A 20,312-nucleotide genomic window follows, 5' to 3' on the forward strand; every position below is an offset into this window, starting at 1 on the left:
CAGTAAATCGAGGAAAAGGAGTTTCCCCACTGCGTATAGCTACGCAATACGAAGTGACCGTTCGAAAGGGAACTGCTGCAGTGCGTGCTTAAACCTTAGACTGTAAAAAAAAGGCTTAAACAGAACTATATTGTCGCTGGTGTGGATACTAATACTAATAGCCAACGTTCTTGGTGTGTCGATGGCCTCAAGAGGGCAGAATGTGGTGACGAGTTTATTTTAATTCAGGCATTTTTGATACTTCTTACTCGAGAAGATAATCTGAATGTGTTATTATGCCTATACTGTAGGCTATGCTCATCCGTTTCCTGTGTGCTTTTAAATGGATAGTGTCTCTTTTTTAAGGCTTGTGGTTTTATCACAAACACCCAAGATCTCCAACAACATCATGTCAGAAACATTGAACATGGGTGTTACGTCCCTGTGGTTCCGCGTGTGTGTTTTCTTTTGGTTTCTCTTTCTCTGCTATCACCTTCTTAGGTGTGCGTCCTCACTCATCTGCTGTTGGCTGGGAGAGATGTCAATCATCATTACATCGTGACGTCATCTCCTTCCCGCCGCCTATCAAGTTCAACACTCGAGTTTAAAGGGAAGCGGGAGAGGAACGCATGTGGGCTTGCTTTCTTTTCTGTCGCTTTGCTTGCCGCCTTTGTGTTTATTTTCCGTTACAGATATTGTCCTGTTGTTTTTTCTTTCTGCCATGACGGCGTGTTTTGAGATTACCAAGTGTAATGTGTTCTGCCATGACGGCGTGTTTTGAGATTACCAAGTGTAATGTGTTTTGCCATGACGGCGTGTTCTGAGATTGCTAAGAGTAATGTGTTCTGCCATGATGGCGTGTTTTGAGGTTACCAAGAGAAATTCGGACAGGTAATATGTCACGTGACGTACACAAAGCAACACTTAGCAAACTCGATGTATACAAACCCCAGGTAGGGAAGTGAACGCCACCCATGGATGTTTTGTTATTAGTTAGAACAGCTAGAGAGGGCGCTTAGGCGCTGAAGATTACTGTCTTTTCTTTTCTTTTTGTTATTAGTTAGTAAGAGGTTGGGACTAGATAGTCGGAGTTTGTTTTGTTTCTTTCTTTTATTTGGCGTCACTATTTATGTCCTTATTCTCTTGGGTTGTTTATTTTTTTGAACTCTCAATCTGTTTATATTTTGTTTATTTTCTTGGTGTCCACAAATATATTTATCATCATTATTATTATTGTCCATCTTTTGCATTTACACTTCAAGTACAATAAACCGTACTTTATTTTCTTTCATAATACTTTGTTGTGTCGTCTCTTGCCACCTTAAATACACCATCTTCTGGTCACGACCTCAATGTTGCCCCTTTAAAGACCTTTTGTCTAAGGGTGCGTAACATTTAATGGGGGCTCGTCCGGGATCTTTAATCCCAAGTTAATTTAGTTGTGATCAGTTGTATGTGTGTATGCTAGTGGTGAGTGACGTTACGTTAGTTTGGCGGCATATTCATGCAGAGTAGTATTTTTGTACTCGTTTGCTGGTTGTGCATCATGGAAATGTTTAGCTTGCAGAAGTTCATTGCCAACCCGTCTTTTGAACAGATTAGTTCATGTAAGAAGCAAGATTTAGTGCTGATAGCTGATCACTATCAGGTTGTTGTGAGTAGACAAGCTCTTAAGAGTGAGATAAAAAGTAAGTTGATACAACGTTTAAAAGAGATCAATGTTCTTCCTATGTCAAATGCCGTGGGTGATGAGGAGGCTAGCGGAGGTGTTGGTGTGAGTGACGTTGCAGTGGCACATCGCAGTTTTGTGGATGATGAGGATAAGCGGAGCGGTAGAGCTGATGCTGAGGCGGAGGTGAGAGCCGAGGCTAAGGCCGGCTTGCCACCGTTTGATCCATTCTCTCCCAGTTCTGTTGATTCGAGAGACGGCGCGCGACTGAAAGTCCGCTTAGCCCGTTTACAATATGAGGCGCAGGAGAAAGCCGAGGCACGTCAAGCTGAGATAAATCTGCGTTTGGAAGTACGCAGGCTTGAAATTGAGGCTGAGACTCAGGTAAAGCTGCGACAGCTCGATCTGGACGCGATGCAGATCACTGCCAGTTCGGCTGCGCAGTTGAATCCAGGTCCGGTCTCTGATGTTCCTCCGCGGTCTGATTCATCCCAGGTAAGATTTGACATAAGTAAGCACATTGTCTTAGTTCCTCAGTTCAGAGAATCAGAGGTGGATTCTTATTTCACTGCATTTGAACGCATAGCTACTTCTCTTCATTGGCCTAAAGACGTCTGGTCTCTGTTATTACAGTGTAAATTGATTGGAAAAGCTCAAGAGGTTTGTTCTACTTTATCTCTAGAAGAAAGTTTAAAATATGACTTTATGAAAGCTTCGATACTTCGTGCTTATGAGTTAGTCCCAGAGGCTTATCGGCAGAAGTTTCGAGGGCATAAAAAAAATTCGGCACAGACATTCGCGGAATTTGCAAGAGACAAAGGAATTTTATTTGACAAGTGGTGCACAGCTAGCAAAGTGAGTGACTTTAATGAGTTAAGAGAACTTGTACTGCTCGAAGAGTTCAAAGGGTGTTTGCCTGATCGTGTTGTGGTCTATCTAAATGAACAGAAGGTAACTTCGTTGTCTCACGCAGCCGTGTTAGCGGATGAATTTGTTTTAACCCACAAAAATGTTTTTTCACTTGCACGTTCAGAGAGGTCACAGCCTGCTCCTGTGCAAACCCAAACGTTTCGTTCTAAAAACAGTCCACCTCGTGCTAGAGAGGATCGAGAATGTTTTTATTGTCACAAACAAGGACATGTGATCGCAGATTGTTTGACGTTAAAACGCAAGCAGCAGCCTAAAAGCGTAGGGTTTGTGAAAACTGTTAAGCCGACTGTTAGTGTGCCTAATGTGAGGAAAATTGATGACAGTTATCAACCTTTTATCTTGAAAGGGTTAATTTCTTTAAACGGAAATTGTGACGACCAGAAAGAAATAAGAATGCTCAGAGACACCGGTGCAATGCAATCTTTTATTGTGGCAGATAGATTACCATTGTCTGAGGACACTTTCTGTGGCTCAAGTGTGATAGTTCAGGGCATTGACATGAGTTGTATAACTGTGCCATTACATCGTATACATTTACAGAGTGAGTTATGTACGGGATTTGTAAGAGTGGCGGTACGTCCTTCTCTTCCTGTTCAGGGCGTTGATTTTATCCTTGGAAATGATCTAGCTGGAGGAAAAATCTTGCCTGTGTTAGAAGTTGTTGCAAAACCAGATGTGTGTAGTCAATCAGATGATGTGTCACATACTTACCCTGAAGTTTTTCCCGCATGCGCTGTCACTCGCGCTCAGTCGCGTAAAGTGGGTGATATGGTGGATTTGTCTGACTCTGTTTTTATCCCTCTTCTTGCTGGTGACGAATCATTGTGCACTGTTACGTCATCAAAAATAGATAAATCACAGTCAGAGAAAATGAGAGAAAATGTGTCTGACGCACCAGAATTGAAAATGTCCGTGTCACGAGAGAAAATTATTTCTGCACAGAAAGAAGATAAATCTCTCATTACTGCTTTTAATTCTGCTGTCTCTCTTGAGGTAGCTAAAAATCAGAAAGTTGCTTATTTTCTTGAGAATGAGTTATTGATGAGAAAGTGGTGTTCTAGCACAAACGATTCAGATTGGAATGTTGTGTATCAGGTGGTCATTCCTTCTCCTTATCGTCAGCATGTGTTATGTTTAGCGCATGATCATCAGCTTGCCGGTCACTTAGGAATTACGAAAACGTATGATAGGATTTTACAGCACTTCTTTTGGCCAGGCTTGAAGAAGGATGTTGCTCAGTACTGCCGTACTTGTCACACATGTCAAACTGTTGGGAAGCCGAACCAGGTGATTCGTCCTGCTCCACTGTTTCCCATACCAGCAATCGGGGAGCCGTTCGAGCATGTGCTCATAGACTGTGTTGGGCCGTTGCCTAAAACAAAATCGGGTAACCAGTTTTTGTTTACCATAATGTGCATGTCTACTAGGTTTCCAGAGGCAATTCCACTGAGAAAAATCACCGCACCCGTTATTGTCAAAGCATTAGTGAAGTTCTTTTCCACTTTCGGTCTTCCGAAAATAGTACAAAGCGATCAGGGCACAAATTTTTTATCAAGACTTTTTAAACAAGTGCTGGAGTCTTTAGAAATTTCTCACCGAGTTTCAAGTGCGTACCATCCACAAAGCCAGGGCGCACTTGAACGCTTTCACCAGACACTTAAGTCGATGCTTAAGAAGTACTGCATGGACACTGCTAAAGACTGGGATGAGGGGGTTCCCTTAGTATTATTCGCGGTAAGAGAGACTGTACAAGAATCTCTTGGTTTCAGTCCAGCCGAACTTGTATTCGGACATCAGATGAGAGGACCTTTGAAAGTTTTTAAAGAACACATTTTGACCACTGTTTCAAGTCCTCACACGAATGTACTGGATTATGTGAGTAAGTTTCGAGATCGTTTGCATACTGCTTGGTCACTAGCTAAAGAATCTCTAGGAAATGCTCAGAAAAGCATGAAGCGCAAGTATGATCAGAGAGCAGTTGCGCGTTCGTTTTCAGCCGGTGATAAAGTGTTGGTGCTTTTACCTGTTCCAGGATCATCTTTGTCCGCCCGTTTCTTTGGTCCTTATGTGGTGAAACAGAAAATGAGTGAAACTGACTATGTGCTTTACACACCTGACAGAAAACGTCAAACCCGAGTTTGTCACATAAACATGCTAAAAGCTTACCATGACAGGGAGATGCCTGAGGTGAAAACTTCAGAGGAGACTGCAGGGCCCGCTGTCTCATCTGTCGCATTAGCCGTGGATCTGTTAAAACCTGTTGATATCTCGGGGGCTGACGAGGATGGGGTCGTGCTTCGCAATGCTCCTCAGCAGTGTGCAAGGTTAGCTAATTCCGAGATTTTAAAAGATCTTCACTCGTATCTGAATCATTTAACTCCTGACCAGAGAACTGACATTGTTAAAATAATATCTGATTTTAACTGTCTGTTTAGTGATGTTCCTAAACAAACAAATGTTTTACAACATGATATTGTTGTAAATGATGCTCGTCCTATTAAGCAACATGCTTATCGCATAAATGCAGTCAAGAAATCTGTTATGCGTCAAGAAGTGAATTATCTGCTTGAGAATAATTTAGCCAGGCCTAGTTGCAGTCCCTGGAGTTCTCCGTGTCTTCTCGTTCCTAAACCTGACGGCACGTATAGATTTTGTACGGATTTCCGTAAAGTGAACGCCGTAACGGTGCCAGACAGTTATCCGTTACCGCGAATGGAAGACTGTATTGATAATCTTGGGTCTGCTCGCTTTGTTACAAAGCTGGATATGCTGAAAGGGTACTGGCAGGTACCACTTACTCCACAAGCGTCAGATATCTCAGCATTTGTAACACCAGACAAGTTCCTCCAATACACAGCGATGGCTTTCGGACTCAGAAACGCTCCAGCCACCTTTCAGCGTCTTGTAAATATCGTCTTAGCTGATGTACCGAATTGCAATGCGTATCTTGATGATTTAGTTTTATATTCAGTGACTTGGAAGGAACATGTGTGCTTGTTGAGAACTGTGTTCGAACATCTACGTGCAGCTAACTTAACTCTCAACTTGGCAAAGTGTGAGTTTGGTCGAGCGACTGTCACTTATCTGGGTAAAGAGGTTGGACAAGGCCAGGTACGACCAGTGGAGGCTAAGGTTACCGCTATTGCAGATTTTCCAGTCCCTACCACTCGACGACAGTTGCGAAGATTTCTAGGTATGGCTGGTTATTACCGCAGTTTCTGTAAAAACTTCTCAACCGTTGTTACTCCTCTCACCTCGTTGCTTAGTCCATCTAAACTTTTTAAATGGTCTGTGGAGTGTCAGAATGCTTTTGATTGTGTCAAAATGCTTTTATGTAATGCACCTGTTCTCGTTGCACCTGATTGTACGCATACTTTCAAGCTTGAGGTCGATGCCAGTGCTGTTGGAGCAGGAGCTGTTCTTCTTCAGGAGGATACCCATGGTATAGATCATCCTGTGAGTTATTATTCCCGTAAGTTTAATAAACATCAGCTTAACTATTCTACCATTGAAAAAGAAGCACTTGCTCTCTTGCTTGCTCTCCAGCATTTCGAAGTTTACCTCGGTTCCAGTAGTCTTCCTATCACAGTCTTCACCGATCATAACCCTCTAGTGTTTTTATCCAGGATGTACAATCAAAACCAGCGTTTGATGCGCTGGGCTCTAGTACTCCAGAATTATAATTTGGAGATCAAGCACAAAAAGGGTGTTGATAATGTTTTGGCTGACGCTCTTTCGAGAGTGTAAAAATATTGTCTGTTTTAACTTGTTTTTCACAAACAGGTTTGCTCTTAAGGGTGGGAGTGTTACGTCCCTGTGGTTCCGCGTGTGTGTTTTCTTTTGGTTTCTCTTTCTCTGCTATCACCTTCTTAGGTGTGCGTCCTCACTCATCTGCTGTTGGCTGGGAGAGATGTCAATCATCATTACATCGTGACGTCATCTCCTTCCCGCCGCCTATCAAGTTCAACACTCGAGTTTAAAGGGAAGCGGGAGAGGAACGCATGTGGGCTTGCTTTCTTTTCTGTCGCTTTGCTTGCCGCCTTTGTGTTTATTTTCCGTTACAGATATTGTCCTGTTGTTTTTTCTTTCTGCCATGACGGCGTGTTTTGAGATTACCAAGTGTAATGTGTTCTGCCATGACGGCGTGTTTTGAGATTACCAAGTGTAATGTGTTTTGCCATGACGGCGTGTTCTGAGATTGCTAAGAGTAATGTGTTCTGCCATGATGGCGTGTTTTGAGGTTACCAAGAGAAATTCGGACAGGTAATATGTCACGTGACGTACACAAAGCAACACTTAGCAAACTCGATGTATACAAACCCCAGGTAGGGAAGTGAACGCCACCCATGGATGTTTTGTTATTAGTTAGAACAGCTAGAGAGGGCGCTTAGGCGCTGAAGATTACTGTCTTTTCTTTTCTTTTTGTTATTAGTTAGTAAGAGGTTGGGACTAGATAGTCGGAGTTTGTTTTGTTTCTTTCTTTTATTTGGCGTCACTATTTATGTCCTTATTCTCTTGGGTTGTTTATTTTTTTGAACTCTCAATCTGTTTATATTTTGTTTATTTTCTTGGTGTCCACAAATATATTTATCATCATTATTATTATTGTCCATCTTTTGCATTTACACTTCAAGTACAATAAACCGTACTTTATTTTCTTTCATAATACTTTGTTGTGTCGTCTCTTGCCACCTTAAATACACCATCTTCTGGTCACGACCTCAATGTTGCCCCTTTAAAGACCTTTTGTCTAAGGGTGCGTAACAATGGGGCTAATCTGATGTACAATGCTTAGTGTGCTTAATGTATTCAGTCACTTAAATAAGTAGCTGTCACATCACTTCCTCTTAATGTAATTCATAAAAGAGCAGTTAGTGGTTAGAGATTTCGACTTTTAAGACAGCAGGTCTGAAAGGTTAGTGACCTTTGAATGGATAGCAACTCTTGTGTTATGTAATACAACCAGTAAAACAATACAGCTTCTCATATCATTACAGGATTTCAGTTTTTCTCTGCTCACCACTTTCACTTATCACATGATGCACATTATATTGATTTTAAAGCAGATAGTGTAACTATTGTTGATGATCAGGATAGGGAGTACAAGAGGAAAGGTTGTTCACTGTTTATCAGTATGTATGGTGTGTTAATGCAGTATAGCATGTATGATAAGATCAATCTCTCTCTCTCTCTCTCTCTCTCTCTCTCTCTCTCTCTCTCTCTCTCTCTCTCTCTCTCTCTCTCTCTCTCTCTCTCTCTCTCTCTCTCTCTCTCTCTCTCTCTCTCTCTCTCTCTCTCTCTCTCTCTCTCTCTCTCTCTCTCTCTCTCTCTCTCTCTCTCTCTCTCTCTCTCTCTCTCTCTCTCTCTCTCTCTCTCTCTCTCTCTCTCTCTCTCTCTCTCTCTCTCTCTCTCTCTCTCAGGGCAGTCACATAGCTCTGTGGTGATGTCATATCCTGAATGTCACCGCAAACCCACTAGAGATTCTTGAAACATTCACTTTGCTTTCAAATCAACTCTCAAATGAACAGTTCATTATATTGAGAAAGTAAAAAAATCTTCTTCATCCCACCACTTTCTGAAGATAATCATAATATAATAGAAGAGACTGGGGTAAGTTGTCACACGATTTAATCTTAATATTTTTCAGAGTAAACTTGTATTTCAAATTCAATTTCTGCATACCTTTAAGTGTACATTAACATTAAAGTATTAAAACATTAAAGTATATGTACCCCAAATACCCCTAAAGTTAAACAATAAAATAAATATATTATAACGTATGAAAATATAAAACCATTGTTTAGTCCAATAATATTGTGATTAATACATTGAATAAATTTATCATATTTAAAAAGTGTAATTTATTTATTTAACAGCAAGACTTTTTAGTAACTTGTCTGTGAATTTGTGATTGTATTAAAATAATTATAATATTTATTAATATTATAATACTTTTACTGTTATGTTTGAATAAGCTATGAATAATTTAATACAATTATAATTAAATATTAATGTTTTTCTCACAATATTTTTTAGGATAATTCAGCTGCAGCCAACCAAATGTTCACAAAGCAAAATCACTATATAATCTTCCATCTAATAAAAGTCTCACTACAGCTTCTCAGTGTATACTATTTAGTGCATACCAAGGCATTTTTATTAATATATGCTTATACTAAATGAATGTTCCTTCATACACATATATGCCACTTCATTTATCCAACATGTTGAATAATATAAGATTCTTCACCAATTCATGGGGTCTCTGGCCCACCTGACGCAGTTCCACACGGTGACCTCATATCCTCTACATCACTTCCTGTACATGCTGAGAGGCAGATCTGTGGATTCTGGCACATTTACTCACACTCATCTGCTCTGCTGACAGTAGTATATTCGAGCCGAGCCCCGCGTCTCTTTGTCCGCGATCATAGCGCTCTCATCATGACCCAAAGGTGATCCTCAGTCCCGGTGGTTCTGGGTGAGTGCGATTTAAAACACACACTCATACATACGACCGCGCGCGCGCGCTCACTCGCTCGCACACAAACACATGCACGGTTCTCTCTTCATTGATGTGTCAGTATGAAGTCATGGCTGCCTGTATTCTTTCTTCCTCGTGTTACTTCGATCACTTTATGGGTTATATTTTATTATTACATGATTGGAAATCAACTAGGTCGTGTTTTACAATGCTGTAGTGATGAATATACTGTTTTATATGGATCCGATTAGTCCGTGAGTAACACTGTTGTGATCTGTAGTATCGTGTGTCCTTTGAATTTGACTAACGTAACGTTTAAGGGGATTCATCTAGCGGCGCGATTTAAAGGGATAGTTCACCGAAAAATGAATCACCAATTATTTACTCAGCCATGTTCTTCTAAATCTGTATGCCATTGTTTCTTTAAATGAACATAAACTAAGATGTTAGGCAGAATGTGAGGTACTGGCAGCCTCAGTCACCATTCACTTTATTGCATCGTTTTGCCGAACAGTACAATGAAAGTGAATGGGGACTAAAATGGCATTCTGCCATCCTCTTTTGTAAGTCATACATGTCATATAAATTAAAGAATTTTCTTCTCTTTTTTTGGTGTAAATTATTTAAGTAATACAATTCATGTTCAATTTGAGCTTCATGAGACAGAGGAGTAGACATTTTGTGCTGGCTAAGCTGTATTGGTTGGTTTGTCACTTTCTTATGATGAGCTATTTGGAAATGTGTCTTGAGCACCAAATCAGCTTGTTTTCTGAAGCATCATGTGACACTGAAGACTGGAGTAATGACTGGTGAAAATTAAGCTTTGACAGAACATGTTTAAACGTCATTTAAAAAAATATAAAAATATGAAAGCGATTTTAAATTGTAATAATATTTAACAATTACTGTTTCACTCTATTTTATTAATTAAATAAAGGCTGCATTGGTGAGTATAAGAGACTTCATTTTAAAAAACATAAAAAAATCGTACCGACCCCAAACTTTTGAGCGGTAGTGTAAGTGTTTGTATATAATTTAACTTACCGGCAAGTTAATGTTCAGGCCCTTTGTTCTCTTGAGCTGTGCTGTTGATGTTTCTGCCTAGTTGATGTTTGGCATCTTTATTTTAATCATTGTAAGTTTTAACTTTGGCATTTATAGGTTTTGTACCTTGATTCAAAGGGCAGTTGTCATCACTTGCCTCGTTTTACATAATTTACCGAAGGCTTCTTAGGATTTCTTGATTGGCTAACTTCAATTTTGGCCCTCTCTATATCTTCTGTTATTAAGCGTTCAGCTGAGACACATTGTTATTTACACCTGGTATGAACATACTTTTCAACACGAGGGTTTTTCCTGCATTGAAAATATTTTAGCGGCCACCGAAAAAGAATCTTTGTCCCACCAAAGATTTAGGCTATATTTGATCATTTAATGTGACGATACCTTCCGTTCTGCAGTACCGGTACTTGCTGATAGTTGGCTGCTTTAAAACGCTCCATGTTTTCAATGGCATCCACTGTAAAAAGCTGCATAAATATCCTTGATCTCTTATAATTTTCCACAGCTCATGTTTTATGGTGTTTTGTCTACTGACATTGTCTTAGAAAGATGCTTTTGCAATGTTTCGTCAGCAGAACAATCCAAAAAACATTAAATAACGGTACAACCCACTGAAGAGATGTAGGTGTATTCCTCACAGCCTCGGTTTCATTCCCGTTAAAAATCAAACACGATGCTGCTAGTTCTAAGCAAGTTGTTTTATCATCTGTCCTTCTGACAGTGGTTGTTTTTTTTATTTCACAAATAAATATGATGTGATTAGTTAATATTACAAACTGTTTCTTTGCATTTAATTTGGATTTATTGTCAGTCCTGGGTTTTCAGTTCACATGGGTCGGGTACTTTGATTGTATTATGTGTGAATGACCTTTTCTTTTTTTTCGCCATCACCGAAGACCATTTTTGACCCAGAAAACGCGTGTATACATCTCAGTATGTCAGTCATTTTCTGCGTGTTGAGCTAAGCAAGAACATGTTTCAAGCTAAAAGTTGTTGTAGTTGAACTTTGGATTTGCTTCAAATAACCAGTCTCTGCCTGTTGTTATCATACTGAAGAAGTTCTGTTAAGTCTTGTTTATGTGTTTGCAATGGCTTTTCCCAATTTTTATGATCAGATAATGCAGTTCTTAAACGTGAAAGTAAAGACATTGTCACACTCACAAAATATTTCTATTTCAAATAAATGCTGTTCTTTTGAACTTTCTATTCATCACTGTTTCCACAAAAGAAATTAAGCAGGACAAACTGTTTTCAACATTGATGATAATAATAGGAAATGTTTCTTGAGCAGCAAATCCGCATATTAAAATGATTTAGAATGATAATGTCTTTATAAGGTCCCATTAGTTAGTTAACATTAGTTAGTGTTAACTAACAATGAACAATACATTTGTTACTGTACACTGTAAATTTTTTTTTATATGATCAATAAGTTATGACACCATTTGTTTTTACATTGCTTTAGCTAATCAAAATAAGTTAAGCAATTTTCAACTTTTTTTTAAGTCAGTTTAATGTAATTTAAGTTGGAATGACTTAAACATCAACACAAGTGGATTGTACTTAAATTTAAGGCAGCAACATTTTTACAGCATATTTATTAATCCTTGTTAATGTTAATTAAAATACAACTCTTTGTTAGTTCGTGTTAGCTCAGGTCCATTAAATTAACACATACTTATAGGCTATTAATAATGTATTAGTAGCCTACAGTTTGAAATTAACATTGACTAGGATTAATAACTGCTTTAGAAGTAGTGCTCATTGTTAGTTTGTCAAGTTAACTAATGCAGTCAACAAATGAAAACTTATTGTAAAGTGTTACCAAAAATACTTACTGACCATAAACTTTTGAATGGTAGTGTTGGAGATAAAAATGTGATTCAGCTGGTGTTATTTAAAGGTGCTATATGTATTTTTTTAGCGGCCTCTATCGGTGATGTTTCAGATTGCAACCAATTTTTACAAGAGCACTCGTGCTCTTGCGCGTTCTCGAACACAAGAGCGAGCACTCATGGTACCGGTGTTGTGCCGGACTTCGAATTCGAATTTCGTAATAATTTGGCAGGGGGTCGAAATTCGGCACAACACACAACATCCTGGAAACTCATGTAAACTCCCACACTGCAACGTTACAATAATAGGCTACTTTTATCAGCTTGACGTTGAACTAATGCTCCATGTTCGTACCATGATAACGTTACATTGACTGCATTTAGCCGACATGTGGTGTTTCACTAACTATTCGTGTATCTTTCACAATCAGCAATGTCAACATAGGTGAATGTATAATATGATAACGAAAACGGGTTAGTGACCTAGACTGAACAATTTCAGTGTAACAGTAAGATCGTAGGAAGTAACATTACTGTACTGAACGTGTCTGGAAATGTGTATTATAAACAATATGATAGTGGGATGAGTGGCGTTAGACAGTAGATCTAGTACATAAAATAAAAGTTACATCCTAAAGCACCTACTTTTTGTTATCCTGGAACATTCTTTTGTATTCATTTCATGTCTCATATATGTTGTAGTTTACCTTGCTATTTCATTACAGTTTACCATTATTTCAGCATATCTGATAGGGGTGTAACAATACATCGATATGGATCGATGTATCGATCAAACGTCTAACGATACGATGCATCGATACCACACATAAAATATCGATGTACGGTACCTTTATTTTGACACACTCCACATCCTCGCGTAACTTTTCTCCGCTGAAATAGACGCCTGACAAGATTGACTGAACCCTTTGTCGCAGAAGCCGGTATTTTCCACTATCATCGCGAGTTCATGTTTTACAGCAGGAACAACAAGCCCCTAAAAGTCTGTTTTAGCAAATCAGTGCGCAGTATTCAGGTCAGGTGACAAGGCTGCTTGTCACTTTGAAAATACGCGCTAGCTGAGAGGAGTTTCGTCAAGCTAACTAAAAGTGATCGAGGATGGATTTCAGCGAACTTGATGAACCCGTGATATTCGGGGCGTAAAAGTAAAATAAAAGCTGAAACTTTGTCACGGAATCTTGCTAAAACAGCACGTTTAGTGGTGAGTGAACAGCTCTCTGTATTTTGTGTACGTTTATCACAACAACAAAGTTTGACAGGCGTCTATATCAGCTGAGGAGATTAGCGTTACAAAGATTAACCAAGTGTTTTATTATGTATCATAGCAAATACTTGGCTTTGAAACATGAAATGTGGAGTTATCTGCTTTTGCCACACAATATATATATATATATATATATATATATATATATATATACATATACATCCTTTCAATGAACTTTAATATAACAGAAGAGTTCATTTGCAAAAACAGATAACTGCGTTCTTGTTCATTTTCATATAGGCTATCATGTTTTTTTTTTTACTTGTAAATGTCCCAATTGGGAGAGGGTGTGCAATTTTTAAAGAGTTTAATTAAACTTTCATGTTATATATATTTGGATGTATTGTGAGTTAATAAACGTAACCGGTTGTGTACACTTAGCACATAATATCTAAATATCGATTAATCGATCGATATAGCCCTGAATCGAATCGAATCGTAATCGAATCGTAGAATTTTTTGAGGTATCGGCAAATATCGTATCGCTGGCTGAGAGAATCGATATCGTATCGTATCGTGATTAACTGTCTGATTTACACCCCTAATATCTGAAAACTTGTAATTTATCACATTAAAAATAGCGGAGGTCTCTCCATAATTCAAACGCTCTGCTGATGTTGATCCGTGTTTTCGTCCTAAGTCCATCCGATTGACGTTTGGCCTGACGAGCTTCAGCAGATACATTTTTGTTTTGTTTTTTATATTTATGTGGAGTTTGTGTCGGAGTGTGTGTTGTGCTGGAGGCAGGTCGTTTTTTGGTGTTATCAGACTCCATGTCGTTAGCTGCAGTGCCGTCGCATAGACTGTATATAAAAAGGAGAGAGGCTCGGGAGCGCGCATGCACGTCACATCCGATGGATTTCGCAGAAAATCCGACCCGGAGACTTCACATAGAAATAGGAATACTGGCCTTCAGAGGTAATAGCAAAACCTGACAAGTGGATCATTGTAATGTGTGATTACAACCCCTTCACACACAGGCAATAAAAAAAGGATTCATTCTAGAAGAAAAGTTACATATAGCACCTTTAAAATTAGTTTGATAAATATCAAAAGAGAGAAATCATCACCATTTACTTTGCCAGAGAATTTAAACGGGATAAAAAGTTGTTTTTGCAGAGGTCAAGTGTTGGGTCTCGCTGGTCAGACATTGGTGTATGTAGTTAAGATAACTTAAGATGAGGTTTATAAGGGGCAGGAAGGTTCACAACAGCTCTTAAACATTGCAACACTTTTGTGGAGTGTAAATATTATGATTTTCATGGCTCAAAAAAGCATTTTACTTTGGTGAATCTTCAGCAAAGAGATAAAATTAGTGTAGAACTAAAAATGGATCACTGATATATCTTTGACCTGGACTAACTGGAATTTACAAATGTGTCTGTGCGGTTTCTCTCTCATGTACCGAAGCGCTTTGAGGTGATGCCGACATTACTCACAGAATACTTTTAGCAGACGCGCTCTAAGACAACAGTGTATGACAGAAAGTCTGCCAGTGTTGAATCAGAGCCGACGTGTGACATATTGTGACATGGTGCAAGTCTCTTGTGCAGCTTTCCGAGTGTTTGCTTTCAGAATCCTCGACGGCGGTGGAATGGACACGATCTCTCCAGCCGTCCGTACGCGGTTTACCTAAGACAAGTCCCAGAAAACCCACTCAGTTCATGGGAGGTGCGATAAAACACACTGGATTAAAATAGTAACTAATGTAGAATTTGGGACCAAAGTGTGAACCAAAAACCACAGATTACACCAAAAGAGTCTTCAAGAGAAACTGTAGACAGTTTCAGCCAGTTTTGGCTGCTTGACTACTTCAAAATTTAAAACTATTTTTATTTTATTTTATTAGAAAAGTTATTTTGAATTGTGCTAATATTTCACAATGTTTTTTATCAAATAAATGTGACTCAGATGGGTACTGTTGCTTAAGGTTGATTAATAATATTATTAATAGTTATATAATAATATAATAATAATTAATGCGATTAAAAGAAACTGGATTAATAGTAACTAATCTAGAATTTGGGATCAAAGTGTGAACAAAATTATTATTATTATTATTAATCAAACTATTTTATTACATTTTTTTATAATTTATTTTATTTTTAAATTCATAATGAATAAAATTTCATTCAAAAACCTTGTTTAACCTTACGGATTGATAAAGGTTTTGTACCGCACCTAAAACCTGAAGGAACTAACTTTTATGAAGGGTAATTTACTCTAGGCTGCAGTACTTTGAAACTGGCAGCATTATATATCAAATGATAATGTAATCTCTTGACGGCCTACTCTACAGGTTTTTCTTTCCCAAGCGCCATCCACAATGGGAGTTGCTAATCCAAGACCATGTGGTCCACTTTTCCGTTTGATCTTTTGGCTTTTATTTCTGCCCACCACCACCATTTTTTTTTTTTCAAGACTGCTTCTTTCTCAATTGACACCTCCTCCATACTCTCTCTTTTTTCCTCCCGTCTCACCATCATCTTCAGCTATAAGTCAACCGTAGTACGATAAAGACTGAAATCTTGCATGAAAGGTTCTCGGAATGAGTTTTGATTGCAAAGTTTGAATGGATTTATCAACTATAGGCTCTTAACTGGATAATTGCTAAAGGAGAAGATAACTTTTCTGGTAGGCTATGCTCAGGTTTATCTTGCAGTGATATTGCTGTAAACTGTAAATATCATAACGTGAATGAATTTATTCCGGGTTTTTTTCTTGGTTTACACTTTAAGACACTAGAGTGTATCAAAATCAGATGTTTTTGTTGAACTGCTCATTTGCACCTTTTTAAACAGGATCACCGCAGTTGGATAACAATCTGTGAGAATTTCTCATGGGCAAGAGCTTTAAAATGTGAGGAGGTTGTCCTTTTTTTTCTTTCTTTCTTTCACTACTTTGATCATACTTTCTTGACCCGAGTTATTGACCGCAATCGGATTAGAGGATTTTTCTGCGGCGTCCTTGACTACAGAAGAATCGCTTCAAAAATGCATGAGAAAAGCACACATTTGTTGTTCTCTGAATCCCGAATGATGGCAAGAAATGTGCCCATGAATTAGTGAACCGCTTGACCAGCTAAGAGTCAAGCAGCTTTGCCCTGTTGGTGTTGGAGATTCAAATGTTTTTAGAGTTGGCTGAGCTTTTTCAGTAAGCTTATTAGAGGACTTTGAAGCGTATTTCCTATTTATTATGTTGAATATTAAAGCTTACATTTAATGTACAAGTTGAATGACAAATAAGTAAATTGAGGACCTGAAAGAAACATTTGAGGAACAAGATTATTCTGTAAAAACCAGATGCCCCTTTTCCAGTATGTTCTTACCATAGTAACTAAGTAAATTTTTTTTACAGGTTCTGTAAATTCATGAGTATGGGCTCTCCATCAAACTTTCAAAATGTTTTTTCCCTCCAAAATGTTTGTCTTTGACAGCTACTGTAATACCAAGTTACCACACTATTTTAAAAATGAGAAGGTTTTTTTTTTTTTTTTTTTGGTGGAGACTTAAACCTCTCGAAAAATGCAATATGGGAACATATTGAAAATATTTATTGGCCTTGGTAAAATTGTGATATTCCTTTAAGTACTTGGCAGATACCAAGGAAATTTCATTTTATTATGACTATTGTTTTAATCAATCATTCAGTACCATGATACTGTATATAGGCCTATATTTAGTGTCATCGCTTTACTATGGTACTGCCACAGTATCTCAGGGTTTTTAAATAAAATTTTTAAGTGGTTTATTGGTTGTTTTGGTTCAAAGTCCAAAATTAACACCTCCACAAAACAATCTCAATAATCTTACATTTAAAATGATGTCCGTTTTTGACCTTGGTTAAATTGGTAGGCTATATTATGTTATTTGAAATATTTTGGAGTACTGTGTAGATGATATATATTGTGGTAATCATTCAGTACCGCAATATATATTTAGTGCCATCGCTTTACTATGGTACTGCCACAGTATCTGTGGGTTTTTAAATCGTATTTTTAAGGGTTTTATAGGTTGTTTTGGTTCAAGGTCCAAAATTGACATCTGTCGCCCACAAAGCTCTATCTCAATAATCTTATTATAAAATAATGTCCGTTATGTTGTGTTTTTTTATGTATTATATTTTATATAAGACAGGCTGATGAGAAAAGTTAGGGATTCTGATTTTATTCAGCGTTTGTGTTTTGTTGGACTTTGTGAGAAACTTGTGAAATCAATACTGTGTCCTCGTGGATCAAATTAACTTGCCAGCTCGTTTGATTTGAATTTGTGTTTAACATTGTGTTCATGTAACTTATTTTTTTCCTCACCGTTATATGATTTTCTCCTGCTCTTTTATCTTTATGACGTTAGAATAAATCATGCAACAAAACACGCCTTTATTGTGACACATTAACCCAGCGGTTAACTCCATTGTTGAAGGCCATCTAATTATTAAACCCTTACTGTCTATCTTACTACTTATCATCGAATTTGCCATGAGACTTTTCCGTCATTGTTCGAGAGGATTTTCCTCCTTCACTTTTGAACACTGTGATACTGGAGTCATGCTGTCCTAAAGAGGAGTAAAGTTAAGGTCAAAGCGATGGTGACCCAATGCAGCGGGAAACAAAACAGGCTGTGATTAAGAAAGAATGAAGAAAGCGCGTTAAACCCAAACCTTGACAGAAACTCAATACTTTTTCCTGTGAAGGCTTCCATGAATTATCGTGAGGGCCGTCAGTAGGTCATTGCATATTGTTAGCTGTTGTCTTCGACTGGGATTTCACTTCTGGAAAGCGTTTGACTGCTGAAACGGCTTGTTTTGATGTACGCCCCAGAGAGCGTTCTTGTGAAACTGGCTTGTAAATGGAGCTACCTGCAGAATACTGACTCGGCGGATGCAGCTCTCTCCGAAAACCTTGAAAATCAATCAGTAAGGATATCAGACAGCTGAAGAAATCCATGCATGCAGGACGAGCTTGTCAGACAGGCTTTGTGAAATCTAGCTGTCAGACTTTCTCAACTGAGCCATTCTGTATGATTTGCTGTTTGTTTTCCAGTCACTTTCACTGTTGAGGCAAAGACACTTGTTTTTTTGTTGTTGTTTTTTTTGGTATTTATTCGGTAAATGTGTTTCCATCATAGTTTGTGCATGTCTTCTTATTGGATAAAAAATGTATCCCTCTCAATTGAGTGCATTTTTTGAATTATGCGCATCTTGGCATTTCCATCCATTTTTTTAATGCAATATCCCAAAATGCGCATACAAATAGGTGGATGGAAACTTTTGATTGAACTTTTGAGTAATTTCGCCCTCCTTAATTTGCGTCCAGACTAAATAAATGAATATATATATATATATATATATATATATATATATATATATATATATATATATATATATATATAATAACATTTGTGCTCAAATTAATAAATGACTAAATATTTATTTATTTGCATCCAAAATGAATAAATATTTATTTGCACTCAGAATTAATAAATTAATGTTTTTTTTACACTTTTTTTTATCTTTTATTTTTTATTAATAATACGTCTACTGTAAGTCACTTTGCATAAAAGCATCAGCTAAATGATAAATTAGTAAGTTATGCGAAAGGCTATCCAACCAATCAGGTGAAGTGTAGCAGTGGAGCTCCAACCCCCTCAGCACAGGATGGCATGGTAACCTCTCTGAGCTTTATTTTATTCGGTCTTTGTGCAAATATAGAATCAGATGTTTTGAATAACGCACTCATGATATAAATTTCCTGTGGGCTTTATGCTGCGCTGTTGGCTGTGTTGTGAGTTGTGGCTTATTTATATGTTAAGTTCTCAGTTTACCAGCCAGACACTGTTTGTTTTATTAATGTACAGAGCTCTTTTCTATGTCATTTCTTCAGTGTCTGTGTTTCCACGTTTAAATCCTAGAAACCGCTTTGAAATGCTGTTCACTTTAATGTTTTCTCTCACTGCGAGCTGCTTATAAAGACTCTGTAAATCTTTGACAATGTTCTTCACATGTCTCATTTGAGAGAGCTGCAGAACGCTTCCATTAAAAGACTGAAGGCTGTGTGATTCATGGACTTTAATTAAGATTTCCTCTTTTGTTTCCTCTCAGGAGTCCACGTCTGCGAGAGCGTACACAAGAGAGGCCTCTTTATAGGTGAAAGGATTGCCCAGGGCCACAGCGCTCAGAATCTGAAGGTAAGGGAATGTGGATGTGCACAAAATCATTCAGCTTTATTCCTGCAGTTCCCTTACACCTTGTCCTATAATATAAGCTCATGCGATAAGATGCCAGCGACAAGCGATTTGTCCACACCCGAAAGCGACTACAAGACATGACGCAATCAATCAGAAGAGCGAGTGGGCGGAGCCTCTCTGCAAGCGCACTGCACTCGTAACGAAATGGATTAGTACATAATCAAAATCATAAATATTACACAATTTTATTATTATCAAAACTACATACTTAGTGACTGAAACAATCTTTGTTTCTGGTGAGTTATTCTTTGTCGCTTTCAGTATGGCTTTAAAGGTCACACAAACTCACATTATATGCTTTTAACATTAAATAAAGCACATAAATAGTACTTGGGGTTATTATTGTCATATGTTGTTGTTCCAACCGTGACGTTGCAGAAATGGAAACCATTTCTAAAATAGAATCGTTGGATATTGCCAGCGGAGCTGGTTAGGACAAAAACTCTGATTATCATTGGAAAGATATATTTTATTGTGTGTTGCAATGTTGCGTCTGGTTTGGACATGGTGTTAGAAAGAATTCACCTTCCTTTGATTGCTTTTCTGCTACTCTATACCTATAGGCTACAGCAATATGATAGTAACCAGGAGCTGTCATGGTTGAAAAAAGACAAAAGCGGCCCTTGGAAGTATTCAGAATGATTTGTGTTTTATATTTAAGTCTTCTGAAGCCTTATGGTGGCTTAAGGTCAGGATAGCAGCTGTCAACAGTCTTAAAGGAATAGTTCACTTCAAAATGAAAATTGTCATTAACTCACTGTCAAGTTGTTCCTAACCTTTATGAACTTCTTACTTCTGAGATATTTTGAAGAATGTCAGTAACCAG

At 38.0% G+C, this 20,312-nt stretch overlaps 1 protein-coding gene across 3 annotated transcripts in view; it reads left to right on the top strand.

The window, feature by feature from the left end:
* Positions 1-8,899: 8,899 nt before the first annotated feature.
* Positions 8,900-20,312, top strand: part of atp13a3 (ATPase 13A3) — a 48,649-nt gene continuing 37,236 nt past the window's right edge. For all 3 annotated transcript variants that reach the window (XM_056248630.1, XM_056248631.1, XM_056248632.1), the window contains exons 1-2: positions 8,900-9,059; positions 19,341-19,426. The gene's annotated coding sequence lies outside the window, so the exon portion shown is untranslated. The remainder of the gene's footprint in view (positions 9,060-19,340; positions 19,427-20,312) is intronic.

This window comes from Rhinichthys klamathensis, unplaced genomic scaffold (genome assembly GCF_029890125.1).
Source record: "Rhinichthys klamathensis goyatoka isolate OS25496 unplaced genomic scaffold, OSU_Roscu_1.1 h1tg000056l_1, whole genome shotgun sequence".
Lineage (NCBI taxonomy): Eukaryota > Metazoa > Chordata > Actinopteri > Cypriniformes > Leuciscidae > Rhinichthys > Rhinichthys klamathensis.